Source organism: Rutidosis leptorrhynchoides, chromosome 11, assembly GCF_046630445.1.
Source record: "Rutidosis leptorrhynchoides isolate AG116_Rl617_1_P2 chromosome 11, CSIRO_AGI_Rlap_v1, whole genome shotgun sequence".
NCBI classification, from domain to species: domain Eukaryota; kingdom Viridiplantae; phylum Streptophyta; class Magnoliopsida; order Asterales; family Asteraceae; genus Rutidosis; species Rutidosis leptorrhynchoides.
In genome coordinates this window covers 107,306,762-107,323,875 of record NC_092343.1, presented here as the reverse complement: position 1 = coordinate 107,323,875, position 17,114 = coordinate 107,306,762, and positions in this window count along the sequence as shown.

Below are 17,114 nucleotides of genomic sequence, written 5' to 3'. Positions count from 1 at the left end.
CTTTGGGTTCCATACTCCTGATGTCACCCATCTCTCCACAATAATGACCTGAAGTCATACCTACCCGACAAACCTTACGGTTTATTGTCTTAACAAAAGTTCCTAGCGATCACACGCAACTCAAAATTTTTACAAGGCCAAACGATATAGCCTAACGAAACCTTTCATCAAACACCAGGGAGATGCTCGGGAACACCGAGTCTTACACCCTTCCGCAAACCGACGCAACCATTAATACACGAGAAATTCCGTTAGGAATGTTACCCTATGAGTCCCAACACTCTAACAAACTAACACAATCATCGTCATACAGGTTTCACTCCCATGAGTTTAACGATCCGAAGGCCCTTGATTCGCCAATTCCAAGGGGACTCACAACTGGAATCCTTACACGATTCTCCAACCACATCCTCTACCGAGTGTAACCCAATACTACAATCATTAGACTTGTCGCATCCCATTACAGAATTTAAGTCCTCGTCGCACACACACACATACATTAATCGGTCATCCTAGTTACGATGGGTAACTACAACCAATGACAATCTCAATAGTGCACCCACTACTTAGGTGACTAAGCACGCACCAAACTCGTGAGTTCGCCCACTCACCTCAGATAACCAAATTTACTGTAACACTTCCCGACTCACAATGAACCCGATGTGACACAAGCACATCACCCGAGACCAATATATCCTAGGAACCAATACATGATTCTTAATTTGTCCCGAATCTACCCCAACCATGCCACATTTCCTCTGTTCGGTACTTGTCATGTCATGCTTGGTGTCAAGATATACGTTTGTAATAATGGTGATCAGTCAATATTATAATTGGGTACCTTACCATTTTCACATGGTCGCGCAAAGTACTTTACCCGGACTAACGCAAGATTCACACAATACAAAACACAATACCACTAGTACCTTCAAACAATCGAAGTCCTTCATTATACTACACTACCCAAAACTCCCATGTACCCAAGTCCCACCACCAAACTCATCACTCAGACACCGTACACTATATATAGTTTAATAACATATACATATACGTACAATGCAACAAAAAGTCAACCTACTCCCTAGGCGACTAGCAGCAAAACAACGCCCAAGTCCTCCTACTTACATTAGGCACTAGCTATCTAAGACACCAATTTACATACGAAATAAGAACCCACTTAGTCACACTTTGGACAAACACAAGTCCTAGTTTGTTCACCTACACGCTAAGGCACTAACGTCTCCAGGTTCGACCAGTATTCCTACAAGTCCCGCACACAATATGTCCACAATTCTGTCTAAGTCTAGGCACATATCTCAAAGTCACCAAGATCCCTTATGCCATACTCTGATACCAACTTTTAATGACCCAAATTTGTTTATCCAAAAACGGTAATATATATATATATATATATATATATATATATATATATATATATATATATATATATATATATATATATATATATATAGAGTTAAATACATCAAAATGCACGATCCGTTTAACACTAGTTTTAATGTGCCCAATATATAATAAAACACATGATTAACATATGACCAAGTCCAAAATGTTCACTTCGACCCGTTACACAACAAGTGGGTAATTAAGAGCCATTTACACAAAAATCCGGGTTAAGACTCGATAACCCAACCCGATACCGAGAGCATAATTCTGGCGATTTACCAAGTCCCCAATCCACGTTTGAAATCCAAAAGCTACCCCGTCATAATCTCAAGCAACCCAAAAGCAACTTGTCTAGCAACTAGAAGTCTTCTCCCTAACATTCGGTACTTATAAAAAGGTAAAAACAATGAGGGGTAAGCTTATGCTTAGTGAATGCAATAATTATACATATACATATATAATTTACCTAACTGGTAAACACTTACACAAATACCACATACAAGTTAGCAATCTAATTAGCATGCAATCACAATGTATAAAGCTAAATAATCACGATACACAACAAGCTAGCATTACCAAAAGCATATATTCATCACAATATAATATGTTAATACAAAAATCACACAACCATGGTTAACTAATAGCATAAGGGAATGGTACTCGCGAATGACCATCGATGTTCACAACATCCATTAGTGTACATATACTTTGTATCACTAACCCCTGGGTGGTGTCTTACATTGCGACTAAACATACCCATTACGACAGATGTGGTGTCTTACACTGCGACTAAACTATAACATCCTCAACTGGGCCTAGCTATAAGATTACTAGTTTGCCCTTAAGTTTGTGTTGCGTTATTTTATGCTTTATTTTATTTAATATTTATTATTATGTAATGATGTGGTTAGGACCAGTTTGTGACAAGGGTCACAGACAGGTTTGTTTATTTAATTTGGACTTTGTTTGGGTCACCAAATGACGTACGAAAGATATCAGATAACTGATAAGTACCCGTGTGTTGCACAGTGTAGGAATTAACCTCACTTAAGTGACTAGTGCTGTGTTTTATTCCTTTCTTCCCCATCCTTCCAAATTATTCACACGCACACAACCGTATCTTCACTCTCACCTACATCAAATCCTAATCTTAAATCCTTGTTCTTGAGCTCAAATCCTTTACACTATCTTGTTCTTTGTGATTACTGATTCTATCAAGGATAGCATTTCATGCTCTAATCTTTGAGAAAATTGGGGTTTTATGTTAGGTTTTACAAAGTGTGTAATTTGGATCAACATGGTTAGATTTTATGTTGTTTGAGTCAAAATCTTGTGGGTTTATGTTTCTACATGTTTAGTGTCTTTGATTTGATCAGTTTTGAGGTCGTAATCGAGCTCTAGAGCAAGAATTGGTTGATTTTAGGTGAAACCCGTAGCTTTGTTCTTCAGCACCTGCAGATAAAGATAGTCAACCGAGTGTCTCATGACACTCGACCGACCAACTCAACCATCGACCGAGTGTGTAAGACCCACAGTCGAGTGTGTCTGTCAGAGACCATCGACCAAGTGACTAGACACTCAGCCGAGTGAGTGTAGACAGTCGGCCGAGTATCTTTGGCAGTGAAATATTTTACTAAGCGTTGATTCTCTAGCCGTTATGCTGCCCGTTTATTTACTGATGCTTATGATATTATAACAGACTTGTGTATATGTCTTTCTTAGGAGAAAAGGATAAAGAGGAGGTTTAGTGATTAGATAGCTGAACACCTTCTCATTTGCTGGTAATCGATGAGTGGGACTAACTGGAGATTAACAGTATAGAGTAGCTTGTTATTTTATGATTGCCATGTTTGTTAGAATTAACATGCTACTACTGTTAGTTATTACTGAGATGATTCTGTGCAAGTTGTTATTTGTTGATGGAGCCCAGTGCATCCCTATCCTGTGGTAGCCTAATTTGATAGGAGAGATCAATCTGCGGGTTGGGTTCCTCATGTGGTAGCATATTTGCATCCATGTGGTATATGTTTGAATGATGTGTTAATCACGTGTGGATGATTTATGCAGCACAGTATGTAGGAGGAACTTCTGGTAAACCCCAGCCCGATCAACTGGTGGTTAATGGTTTGGCCGAACCGCTGGAGTCTCTATCGACTGCACTATTGGGTGATGTTTATGTGTTAGACTATGCGACATGATTAGTATGACAGTTTTGTATGCTATTACCTGTAGTTAGTTGTACTCACTTAGTTTCGTACTAATTCCCCTCTATCTCCTCCCTGGAGGTTGTTAGCCTTTGTAGATATCGCTTTTTGGGGAGCAAACGGGCATAGTGATGTTATGTTTGATAGGATTTAACTCTGATGTGGTCTTACCTTGTTAAACTGTGTTCTTTTGTAAACATAATGTAATTACGTCTTTTCCGGTTAAATATGTATTTTGTTATAATGACACGTGACATCGGTTTGAACAGTATTAATGTTAGATATCCATCATATCGTGTTGATTTAATATAATGCTTCCGCCATGTTAAATTTTTTTTTTTAGCGGTGTTACAAGTTAGTATCAGAGCATAGTTTGGCAGCATGCACATTGTGATGTAAATGCTATGTTCCCAAACTTAGTAGAGTCATGTCAAACATAACATGCTGGGGTCGGGTTAAGTGAGTGTTAGGACAGGAGATGGGTTAGTTGTTAGTACTAACATAGTTTATACTAAGCTTTGGTGTGAGTGTTGTGGTAGTGCATAAATGGTAGATAATGAAGCTAACGCTACTAGCCCTACTGTCCCTGGAACTGGAACTTTCCGAGCCCGTGACGAAGATGGGCATGTGTCTTCAGAAGAGGAAATCTCACAAGAAGTTATAAATCTCCAAAGTCATTTATTAGGGGCTAAATAAAAAATTAAAGAACTGGAACAAGAACGGGCACAATGGAACCCTAATACCACCACATTGAACACAACTTTTCCTCCGAACTTCTATACACAAGCTGGAGGCAGTTCTCAGTCACAGTTTCCTCAAACTACCTATCAAGTCCCTGAGACAAGAAAGAAGTGTACATATAAACAGTTCCTAGACTGCAAACCTCCAGAGTACAGCGGTCATACAAACCCTACAATGACACATAATTGGTTAAGATAAGTGGAGCGGGCATTAGAAGCATGTTTTTGTGAACCTGAATCCACGGTGTTGTTTGCTAGTAGACTTCTTAAAGGTGACGCAATGGAATGGTGGGATTCTATTATAGCATATTTTCCCAGAGAACAGATCAGTCAAATCACTTGGGAACAATTTTCTGCTAAAGTTCGTGCACAATATTGTTCTGAGTTTGAGAGAAAGATTGAAAACACAGTGTCTAAATATGAAGATGATGGAAAGTATGATGATTGATGTGGTTTTCAGAGATTTTACATCTAAGCTGAGGTTTTGTAAGACCAAAATATTTATTGTACATAATGTATTTATGGTGTACGATGCGTGTATGTAGTATACGAAGCATGTACGCATTGCTTGCTTGAACGGCGAAGAAAATTGGACGTTGTCTGAAGTTACAAGGTGTGTACATATCATTTCAACTCCAAATAATGTGTGAGTTGATGTTTCAAAGCCTTACCATTGGAAAGAATATCTTATTACGTTTCCAACGATATTTGATTCATCGAAAATGGAGCTACGGTCAAAAAGTTATGGCCAAAACAAGTTACTAAAAACTGTTATTTCTCGGTTACCAGTACCTGTAGGGTTGAGCGGCGCTCCACCCTTTGGAGCGATGCTCTGATTGCATCTGATGCGTTTTTCAGCATTTTTAAAGGGTTTAAATGAGGGGTACTTTGGTCTTTTCATTTGGGGTCGGTTTGGGATCATCAAAACTGATCTAGAACTCAATTGGAGCTCATTCTCACCCACACAAAATACTCCCAACATATTCTAGTGAGAGAGGGTGATTTTAGTGTGAGAAAGCTCCGATCTAGGAAGAAGAAGCCCGGTTCTCACCGAAGCTCGGGTTTTAAAGTTGTTTATCTCGCTTCTAGCTACGTTGTGGTAGTATTGGTAAGTTCAAACTCCGAATTTCATTTGTTAGATTTGATATTCAAGTTAGGGTTTGAGTTTGATTTGTTGCGAAACCCTCTTAGACGATGAAATGGGTTTATGGTGACTAGTTATTCGTGTCACTTGGCGGGTTTTGGGTTGGTTGACGATTTGGCCTTGATTAGGCTTTGATCTTGAGTTTAGTCACTAGGTTTAGTGATTATGGAAGTGTTGGAACGCTTTTGGGTGTGTTTGGTTGACTAATTTTGAAATGGGTCAATATTAGGGTTTTGGTGTCAAAATGGGTGAGACACGTGTTTAACACTTGTGTTCGTGTTCAATCGGTGTATTAGGACCATTTTCACTTATGTTAGTGATTATCGGTTAGTTTGGGCGCGGTTTGTGCTTGGAAGTGCATTTGGGTCGAAATTGCACTAGTTGTCAATTTGGGTTGATTTGTAAATCCACCCTAATTGTGTTGATGTATTGTGATAAATGGAATAGGTACATTCCATCGGCGAGTTGTGGATTATTCAGTGGCATTCATCAAGGCGACAAGGTGAGTGTTAATATCCTATGTGCATATGTATGTGTAGGATGGGTGCGGGTCGGGTGAAGTGATCCTCGGCTATAGAGCTCACTTCACATATAGGTGGATTTGATGGACTTGTGTACATGTTCAATTGGCACGGTTGTGCATTTTGGTTGACCACCTTTGGCGAGGTTCACACTTCGTGTGTACGTTATCACATGGGCTTATGAGTGGAATAATTATATATGTATGTATATGATTTATTTATTTATGGGGTATGGGTTAAAGTTCGATGTTGACGATACCATATCCTAGAATAAATTGTTTGATTGTTTAGATGAGGGTTAAAGTTCGATGTTGACGATACCTCATGTATGGATTTAAAGTTCGATGTTGACGAAGCCATACCACTATTGTAGTGACATTCGATGAGGGTTTAAGCTCGATGTTGACGATACCTCATATGTGGGTTTAAGTTCGATGTTAACGTTACCACATTAATTCATTCGATGAGGGTTTAAGTTCAATGTTGACGATACCTCATATGTGGGTTTAAGTTCGATGTGGACGATACCACAATTATTAGGACGGACGGGAATTAAGTTCGATGTTGACGATACCATTCGTTGGGCTAGCCTTGAGATCTTGAATACTAGTGGATGTTGTGAACATCGATGTTTGTCGTATTGTTGTAATGTAGCTAACCCTCCGAGTGTAGCTTGATGGCGTTGTTCATATCATCGTAGGTGAACTTACGTTGTTGATATTTTAGCTTGTTGTATAGCGGTCGTACGGTATGCTTAGATTAGCTTGCCTTTAGGCTTGGATGCTCCGGTATGTGCTATTTGATTATTATTGCGTGGCGTGTCCATTTTATGTATATATATGTATGTAGTATATTCTCACTCACTAAGCTTTAGCTTACCCTCTCGTTGTTTACATTTTTATAGATTGCATGGAGACGATGGATTGGGTAAGCGTGGGGACTAGTGGACTTGCGTAGTTTGATTTAGAGGATGTGCTTTTGGATCGATTAGGATTGGGTAGTGTATCCCCAATCACCATGCTCGGTCTTTATATTGTATTAAAATCATGGGGTCGAACTTGTATTTTTTACTTAAAGGGTAATTTGGGCATATGTGGGCCCGGTGTCATATAACTCATTTTGTTATTGAAACGTGTTAGTTTTAACTATTATTAAATGTTGTGAAAACCGTTTCGTCTAAAAGTGTCAGGAAGCGGGAGATTTTTTTGCGGGAAAATGACATGTGGGACAGCAGGGATCGGAGCGGCGCCCCCCTATATGGAGCGGCGCTCCATTTGCCTGTAAACTTAATTTTTAAATATAAAAAAAGTAAGCGTGTATTGGTTGGATAACGGGTTGGGTTGTTACAAGTGGTATCAGAGCATGGTCTAAGGGATTTAGGTGACTTGAGATAGGTGCCTAGACTTAGACTTTTGTGTGTGTGCTTATTTGTTGCGGGACTTGTAGGTGTACGGGTCGGAATGGGAACTTGGTTAGTGCCATAGCGTGTAGGTGGACTAACTTGGATTTTTGGCTTGTGTTGTGATATAATTCTTGCGTATGTTATATCGCACAAAATTTTTATTGTATTGGTTTATATCATCGAGCGAGGCGGTCGTTGTACAAACAAGTTAATACGGTGTGTGTGCGTAATAAGGACTTGAAAACCTTATTACGGGTGCAAATCGTGTCTAACAAGTGATGTACGACGAGTGTTTAGTAGATGGGGCGGTGTTGTGCATGTGGATTTATACGTTCGTGGACTAATCGTTTTGCATTCTTTAAAATGACGATGCGAAACGAGATCAAGACGAATGACGTTGATTTTAACGCTAGAGTTGCGGCAGCCGTTGTGGAGCAAATGAGTGCGTTTCGAGAAGAAATGGATAGGAAGTATTCTGAACTTCAAAGTAGTGGGGAAATGGAGCGTTGTCTTAAGAGCTTCATGAGGTCTAAACCCCCGATGTATGACGGGAAACCGGATCCTTTGGTAAGCACAACTTAGATCTCGGATGTCGAAGGGTGTTTTCGTACTATTGATTGCCCTCCCAAGAAGAGGACAAGACTCGCTACTAGCTTGTTGCGGGGTAGAACGAAGGATTGGTTGGATGGTAAGATTGATCTTGTCGGTGGTGAACCGTTTATGGCGTTATCGTGGGACGAGTTTAAGAAGGAATTCTTCGAGGAATTCCGAACTTCAGTCAATTTTTCGAAATTGCGTAATGAGTTTCGAAATTTGCAACAGGGTTCTATGGATTTGAATACTCTCAAGACGACCTTTATGGCGAAGGCTCGTTTTTGCCTGGAGTATATGGGGAATGATCGTTTGTTGATGGAAGATTTCTATCGGACTTTGAATGATGACTTGAAGAATAAAATTAGCCGGGGTTACGCGAAGTCGTTTGTGGAGTTATTCGCGGTGGCTAGGGGTTTCGAATCGTATTCGCGATCAAAGATTGGTGAACCTTCAAATAAGAGAAGGGTTGTTTCGCATGGTGCTCCAAGTAAGGGTGCAAATGTGAGCATAGGTGGTGCACGGACGAGTATATCTGATTCTAGTGCATCTAGGTGTTACAATTGTAGCGTGAGGGGTCACAAGTCTTGGGAATGTTCGGTGCCAAAGGGTGATGGCACGGTGTGCTTCAATTGCCAAGAAGAAGGACATCGTAAGTAGGAGTGTCCCGAGTTAGCGGGGACGGGTGCGGTAAGGAGACGTTAAGGTGTGTTTTGTTTTGATAAATACGTCCTTTGATTATTTATTATGTGCCGTTTGAGTTTGGCTTTGTTAAATGCATTGGTAGTGCATGTTATTGTTATGGGTGACGTTCCTAATGGAAGTACCCTATGGTGACGTTCTGATTGACGGGCGAAGGGCGTAAGACTTGGTGCAACCAAGCATTCCTTAGTATTTGGGAAATGTTTCTACCAAGCCATGTGTGTGGGCTTTGGTGTTCGGATGTTAGAGCGTGTTCGCTCTTGTGTTAAAGTCGATGAACCATGAGGTTTGTCAGGTGGATGAAACCCTTGAGATCGAGTGTTTGGTCTCGATGTATGTTGGTAAATGGGTCTACATGACGCGACGTTAGGTGCCTCTTTCATGCCTACTAGCGTAGTATTCGACTCCGATTGTGTTACGGTTACATTGTACTTAGGGTACCGGAGAGAAACCCTTAGGTACATGAGTGACTAGGTGGAAGTTGATAAGCTATAGCGATTGGATGATTGCAAGAGTAAAGTTGTGTAAATGGGTCAAAATTAGGGTTTTGGTGTCAAAATGGGTGAGACACGTGTTTAACACTTGTGTTCGTGTTCAATCGGTGTATTAGGACCATTTTCACTTGTGTTAGTGATTATTGGTTAGTTTGGGCGCGGTTTGTGCTTGGAAGTGCATTTGGGTCGAAATTGCACTAGTTGTCAATTTGGGTTGATTTGTAAATCCACCCTAATTGCGTTGATGTATTGTGATAAATGGAATAGGTACATTCCATCGGCGAGTTGCGGATTATTCAGTGGCATTCATCAAGGCGACAAGGTGAGTGTTAATATCCTATGTGCATATGTATGTGTAGGATTGGTGCGGGTCAGGTGAAGTGATCCTCGGCTATAGAGCTCACTTCACATATAGGTGGATTTGATGGACTTGTGTACATGTTCAATTGGCACGGTTGTGCGTTTTGGTTGACCACCTTTGGCGAGATGCACACTTCGTGTGTACGTTATCACATGGGCTTGTGAGTGGAATAATTATATATGTATGTATATGATTTATTTATTTGTGGGGTATGGGTTAAAGTTCGATGTTGACGATACCATATCCTAGAGTAAATTGTTTGATTGTTTAGATGAGGGTTAAAGTTCAATGTTGACGATACCTCATGTATGGATTTAAAGTTCGATGTTGACGAAGCCATACCACTATTGTAGTGACATTCGATGAGGGTTTAAGTTCGATGTTGACGATACCTCATATGTGGGTTTAAGTTCGATGTTGATGATACCACATTAATTCATTCGATGAGGGTTTAAGTTCGATGTTGACGATATCTCATATGTCGGTTTAAGTTCGATGTGACGATGCCGCATTTATTAGGACGGATGGGAATTAAGTTCGATGTACCATTCGTTCGGCTAGCCTTGAGATCTTGAATACTAGTGGATGTTGTGAACATCGATGTTTGTCGTATTGTTGTGATGTAGCTAACCCTCCGGGTGTAGCTTGATGGCGTTGTTCATATCGTCGTAGGTGAACTTACGTTGTTGATATTTTAGCTTGTTTTATAGCGGTCGTACGGTATGCTTAGATTAGCTTGCCTTTAGGCTTGGATGCTCCGGTATGTGCTATTTGATTATTATTGCATGGCGTGTCCATTTTATGTATATATATGTATGTAGTATATTCTCAATCACTAAGCGTTAGGTTACCCTCTCGTTGTTTACTTTTTTATAGATTGCATGGAGACGATGGATCGGGTAAGCGTGGAGACTAGTGGACATGCGTAGTTTGCTTTAGAGGATGTGCTTTTGGATCGATTAGGATTGGGTAGTGTATCCCCAATCACCATGCTCAGTCTTTATATTGTATTAAAATCATGGGGTCGAACTTGTATTTTGTACTTAAAGGGTAATTTGGGCATATGTGGGCCCGGTGTCGTATAACTCATTTTATTATTGAAACGTGTTAGTTTTAACTATTATTAAATGTTGTGAAAACCGTTTCGTCTAAAAGTATCCGGAAGCGGGAGATCTTTTTGCGGGAAAACGACATATGGGACAGCAGGGATCGGAGCGGCGCGCCCCTATATGGAGCGGCGCTCCATTTGCCTGTAAACTTGATTTAAAAAAAAAAAGTAAGCGTGTATTGGTTGGATAACGGGTTGGGTTGTTACAGGTTTGTTCAACAATGGGTACCGACTGAGAAGGATAAGATTCAACATTTTATGCGGGTGATTAAGCCGAAATATAGAACAGTGGCGAGATTTACAACAACCTTGGCGCAGGCTCATGAGATGGCCAAGGTTACTGAAGGTGATGTAATGGCAGCGAAAAGAGAAAGTTCGAAAGGTGAATCATTTGGGGGAAAATCGGAGGGTCAAACAGGTGGTCATTCTGCTCAACAGTCAAGTAAGCAATCAGGTTTTTGTGGTAAAAAGTCAGGTGGATTTAAACAAATAAGTAAGTCGGGTATGAGTGGATCGGGTTCTAGTCAGTCTGGTTGGTGTAATGTTTGTAAGTCAACCCATGTCGGCCCAAGTTCTCCAATGACTAGAAGATGTCTGAAATGTGGAGTGTTAGGTCATGAAGCAACAGCTTGTTCTTTTAAATCTAATATTTGTTGGAGTTTTCATCAGGAAGGGCATAGATCAGCAAATTGTCCATCTGCGTCAAGAGCCAGTTCTGAGGCAGGGTCAAGGGCGAGCTCAGTATCTTCTGGGGGATCTTCTGCTTCTACTGCCGGGCAGAATAGAAAGAACCCTCCAACAGCAGAGGCAAGGGCATTTCAGATGATGGTAGATGCTACAATCGCTACTGATGATGTCATTACCGGTATGTTCTTGGTTAATTCCTTGCTAGCTCGTGTGTTATTTGATTCAGGAGCGAATTGATCTTTTATGTCCTTAGGCTTTTGTGATAAGTTGAAGTTGCCTATTAGGATGTTAGATGCGCCTTTAGGAATAGAAGTAGCTGATAGTAAAACGGTTCCATGCACATCATCTGTGCCTGAAGTTACCATCGAAATTGATAGCCCTCCTTTCCCTTTAACCTGTTTGTTGATGCCTATACCTAGCTTTGATGTAGTCATAGGCATGAATTGGTTAAGTTCTAATAGGGCTAATATTAAATGCCATAAGAAGATGATTTCTTTTCGTTTAGCCGATGGGTCCCGAGTAATAGCTAGGGGGAGCGCGGTGGATTTAACTTTCCTATGGTTTCCCTAATGAAAGCTCAGAAAGTGATGTCGAAAGGGTGTGATTCATTTTTAGCATATGTAATTGATGTTAAGAAAGAAAAGAAGCAGGTGACCGACATTCCAGTTGTGTCAGAATTTCCTGAAGTGTTTCCAGATGATTTACCAGGGTTACCTCTAGTACGCGAAGTAGAGTATAAAATTGATTTAGTTCCAGGCGCTACGCCAGTTGCAAAAGCTCTTTACAGATTAGCTCAGAAATGATGTCTCAGATTCAAAATTTTTAAATAAGGGGTTTATTCGACCAAATTCTTCATCGTGGGGTGCTCCTGTTTTGTTTGTGAAAAAGAAAGATGGGTCGCTTCGGATGTGTATATATTACCACGATTTAAACAAGAGAACAATGAAGAATAAGTATTCGTTATTGCGATGATTTATTCGATCAGTTACAGGGTGCTTCCTATTTTTCAAAGAATGATCTACGTTCAGGGTATCATTAGGTACGTGTTGCCGAGACCGATATACCAAAAACAGCGTTTAGAACAAGATATGGTCATTATGAATATCTAGTTATGCCATCCGGGTTAACAAACGCGCCAGCAGTGTTTATGGATCTAATGAATAGGGTGTGTCGCCAATATCTCGACAAGTTTATGATTTTCTTCATAGATGATATTTTCATATATTCGAAAACAGAGGAAGTTCATGCTACACATTTGAGATTATTATTAGAACTGATGAAATAGGAACAATTGTATGCTAAGTTCTCCAAGTGAGAATTCTGGTTGCGGGAGGTGCAGTTTCTGGGCCATGTAATTTGTGAACATGGTGTTTAAGTAGATCAGTCTAAGATAGAGGCTGTAATGATTTGGAAATCGCCGAAAATGCCGACAGAATTCAAAAGTTTTCTGGCTTTAGCAGGTTATTACTGCCGGTTTATCAAATATTTTTCTAAAATAGCAGGTCCACTGAATAAGTTAACCAGAAAAGATGTAGCCTTTCGATGGACTGATGAACAAGAAAAGGCTTTTTAGACTCTTAAACAATTGTTATGTCAAATGCCGATTTTAGCGTTACCAGAGGGATCAGATGATTTTATGGTCTATTGTGATGCGTCATGCGCTGGTCTGGGTTGTGTTTTGATGCAGAGAAATAAAGTTATAGTGTATGCTTTACGATAGTTGAAAGATCATGAACGAAACTACCCTACTCATGATTTAGAGTTAGCTACCGTTGTGTTTGCCTTGAAGCTTTGGAGACACTATCTGTATGATACGCATTGTGAAATCTTTATAGATCATAAGAGTCTTCAGTATATCTTTTCACAGAAAGAATTAATTATGCGTCAATGACGATGGCAGGAACAGATTAAATATTATGATTGTAAGATTAAATACCATACAGGAAAGGCAAATGTGGTCGCAGATGCTTTGAGTCGCAAGAAAACAGTCGAAAATGTCAGATTTATGTGAATTGAGATAGTTTCAGACTTGATCGATCGATTGAAAACCTTTCAGTTAGCAGCATTGAATGATGAAAACCTAAAGTCTGAGCACGTGACCAAAAGAAAATTTGACCTTTGCAATTATTCTAGAGGAATAAAGACCTATAAAGACCGAATTTGGGTGCCTTTGCTTGGAGATTTGAGGGATTCAATCCTTACAGAAGCGCATAAATCTAGACTGACAGTACATCCAGGTAGTACAAAGATGTATAGAGATTTGAAAACATTATATTGGTGGCCGACAATGAAGACAGATGTTTTAAGTTGCGTTGAGAAATGTCATATTTGTGCGCAAGTTAAAGCAAAACATCAGAAGACGTATGGGTCTCTACGATAGTTAGAAATTCCTCAATGGAAATGGGAACATATAATGATGGATTTTGTAACCAAGTTACCCCGAACCCAGAAAGGACACGACATGATCTGGGTGATAGTGGATCATTTAACAAAAAGTGCTCACTTCTTAGCTACTCGTGAAACCGCTTCGTTGAGTGATTTGGTAGAATTGTACTTGAAAGAGATCGTTAGTTGACATGGTGTACCATTATCAATAGTTTCCGACAGGGATACTAGATTTGTATCGAACTTTTGGAACAGTTTACAACAGAATTTGGGTACACGTGTGAATCTAAGTACAACTTATCATCCACAAACAGACGGTCAGAGTGAACGAATTATTCAGAAACTAGAAGATATATTGAAAGCGTGTGTTTTAGAATATGGTGGTTCTTGGGATTCGCATCTTCCATTGATAGAGTTTGCTTATAACAATCCGTATCATTCGAGTATAGGAATGTCGCCGTAGGAAATATTGTATGGTCTTAAGTGCAGAACTCCTACATGTTGGCTAGAAGCAGGTGAGAAATAATTCGCAAGTCCCAAAATTGTTTAGATAACCGCAGAAAAGGTTGAAATTGCACGTGAGAAATTAAAAGTAGCTAGAGACCGATAAAAGATGTATGCTGATCCGCGTAGATGACCAGTGACATTTAATGTAAGTGATCGAGTGTATTTGAAAGTTTCACCATAGAAGGGAGTGATCAGATTTGGTAAACGTGGTAAACTAGCGCCGAGGTTTATTGGACCATTTCCGATCATAGAGATTTTAAATGATCAAACCGTTATTTTAGATCTTCCTTCAGAGTTAGTAGGAATTCACAATAAGTTCAATATGTGTTATTTGAGAAAGTGTAAAGTAGATGATGAAAGTTTAATTCTTCCATTGAATGACTTGAAAGTGGATTTGAGCAAGAAATTAGTCGAAGAGCCGATTAGAATAGTAGACAAGAAAGTCACGAAGTTAAGAAACAAGCAGATCTCAATTGTATTAGTGGAGTGGCGGCACAGTTTAGGTGCCAACATGACGTGGGAAACCGAAGAGTTAATGAGGGCGCTCTATCCCTATTTGTTCGACCTTGTCCAGATTCCGAGGACGGAATCTTCTTAAGGGGGTATATTTGTAACATCCTCAATTGGACCTAGCTGTAAGATTACTAGTTTTCCCTTAAGTTTGTGTTGCATTATTTTATGCTTTATTTTATTTAATATTTATTATTATGTAATGATGTGGTTAGGACAAGTTTGTGACAAGGGTCATAGAACATGCTTGTTTATTTAATTTGGACTTCGTTTGGGTCACCAAATGACGTACGAAAGATATTAGATAATCGATAAATACTCGTGTGTTGCACAGTGTAGGAATTAACGTCACTTAAGTGACTAGTGCTGTGTTTTATTCCTTTCTTCTCCATCCTTCCATATTATTCACACACACACACAACCGTATCTTCACTCTCACCTACATCAAACCCTAATCTTAAATCCTTGTTCTTGAGCTCAAATCTTTTACACTATCTTGTTCTTTGTGATTTACTGATTCTATCAAGGTAAGAATCATAGCATTTCATGCTCTAGTCTTGGAGAAAATTGGGTTTTTATGTTACAAAGTGTGTAATTTGGGTCAAAATGGTTAGATTTGATGTTGTTTGAGTCAAAATCTTGTGGGTTTATGTTTCTACATGTTTATTGTCTTTGATTTGATCAGTTTTGAGGTCGTAATCGAGCTCTAGAGCAAGAATTGGTTGATTTTGGGTGAAACTCGTAGCTTTGTTCTTCAGCACCTGCAGAAAAAGACAGTCGGCCGAGTGTCTCCTGACACTTGACCGACCGACTCGACCATCGACCGAGTGAGTAAGACCCACGGCCGAGTTTGTCTGTGAGAGACCATCGATCGAGTGACTAGACACTCGGCCGAGTGAGTGTAGACAGCCGGCCGACTATCTCTGACAGTCGACCGAGTGTCTTTGGCAGTGAAATATATTACTAAGTGTTGATTTTCTAGCTGTTATGCTGCCCGTTTGTTTACTAATGCTTATGATATTATAACTGACTTGTCTATATGCCTTTGTTAGGACCCCGATGTATGTATAGTGTTAATGTAAAACATGCCTAAATGAAGGTTCCTTAGAAGAGGGCTATATAAGGAACCTAAGTAGTCCTAATTAGATAGCCATTGCATTGTAACTGAGTTTAAGAAGCTGTGGAATGTAATTTTACCGATTCTCTATAATACCGAATCTGTTCTTCACTTACCGAGTCTCACTCTAACTCATCACATGTTCTAATCTTACTATGATCTGAATTATCATTTAGTATCAGAGCTTACAGGAAGTGATTCTACATCACAATATCGATTCAGAGATTGAAGATTACAGAATCTGTACACTCTCGGTTAGATTGAATCACATTTGGTATATTCGAATTTAATAATTTGACGTTCAGATTCATGGGATAAGTACAGTGAAGGTTTATTAGATTGATTAGAAAGAGTTTCGATCATCATTACAGCTTTTTAACAACAATTATGGAGAATCAAGTTGATTTTTAGAGTTCGTGGCTAAGATTCTCGGTATTGATCAACTCCAGCTTGATTCTGTATTTTAGTTAAGGTTTTTGGATTCAGTTGTGTTCGTGGGGGTTTTTAATCACATTTTTAACGGTTCAATTTCATCAATTCTTCAAGTTTTGAAGATTCGATCAACACTCGGTATCGTAACTGCCATACCAAGTCTGCTTCAAAGTTGATAATTCATATTAAGTGTTGCAGATTGTGGTGTGTTAGTGATTCTGTCACATTCGGTTTGATCATATGCAGCTAATTGGTGTGGTTTGAGAAAGGATTCGATTGAATTTCTAAGTTCTATTCTTAGACTCGGTTTGTCAACTGCTACAGTTGACATTCGGTATCATTGATATTATGTGTGTTACTAACTTGTTTTCTTGTGCAGCAAGATTACCAAATCTAATTCAAAAGAATTGGATTGTGTTTGAGTTCAAAGTTTTACAGAATTTGACTACCGAGTCATATATCGAACCAGAGTCTCGGTATCACTTAATTCTTTGGTTTTAAGTGTTCTAAGGCTTCAAGTCTCGTGGTTACCGAATCTATACTGAATCTGGGTGTGATACTTGTGTTACTAATCAGTTTCTGGTACAGAATCTGTTTTATCGAATATTTACTGAATCTGCTACAGTACCGAACCATTTACCGAGTCTGCTACAGTACTGAACCAAATACCGAATCTGACATTTTTGTTAGATTTTTGTAAACCTTCATCTTAGATTTATGTAATACCGAATCTTTACCGAATCTACCTCAATTTTAAGATGTCTACCCAAGATACAATGATCATTGGATCAGATTCCCGACCTCC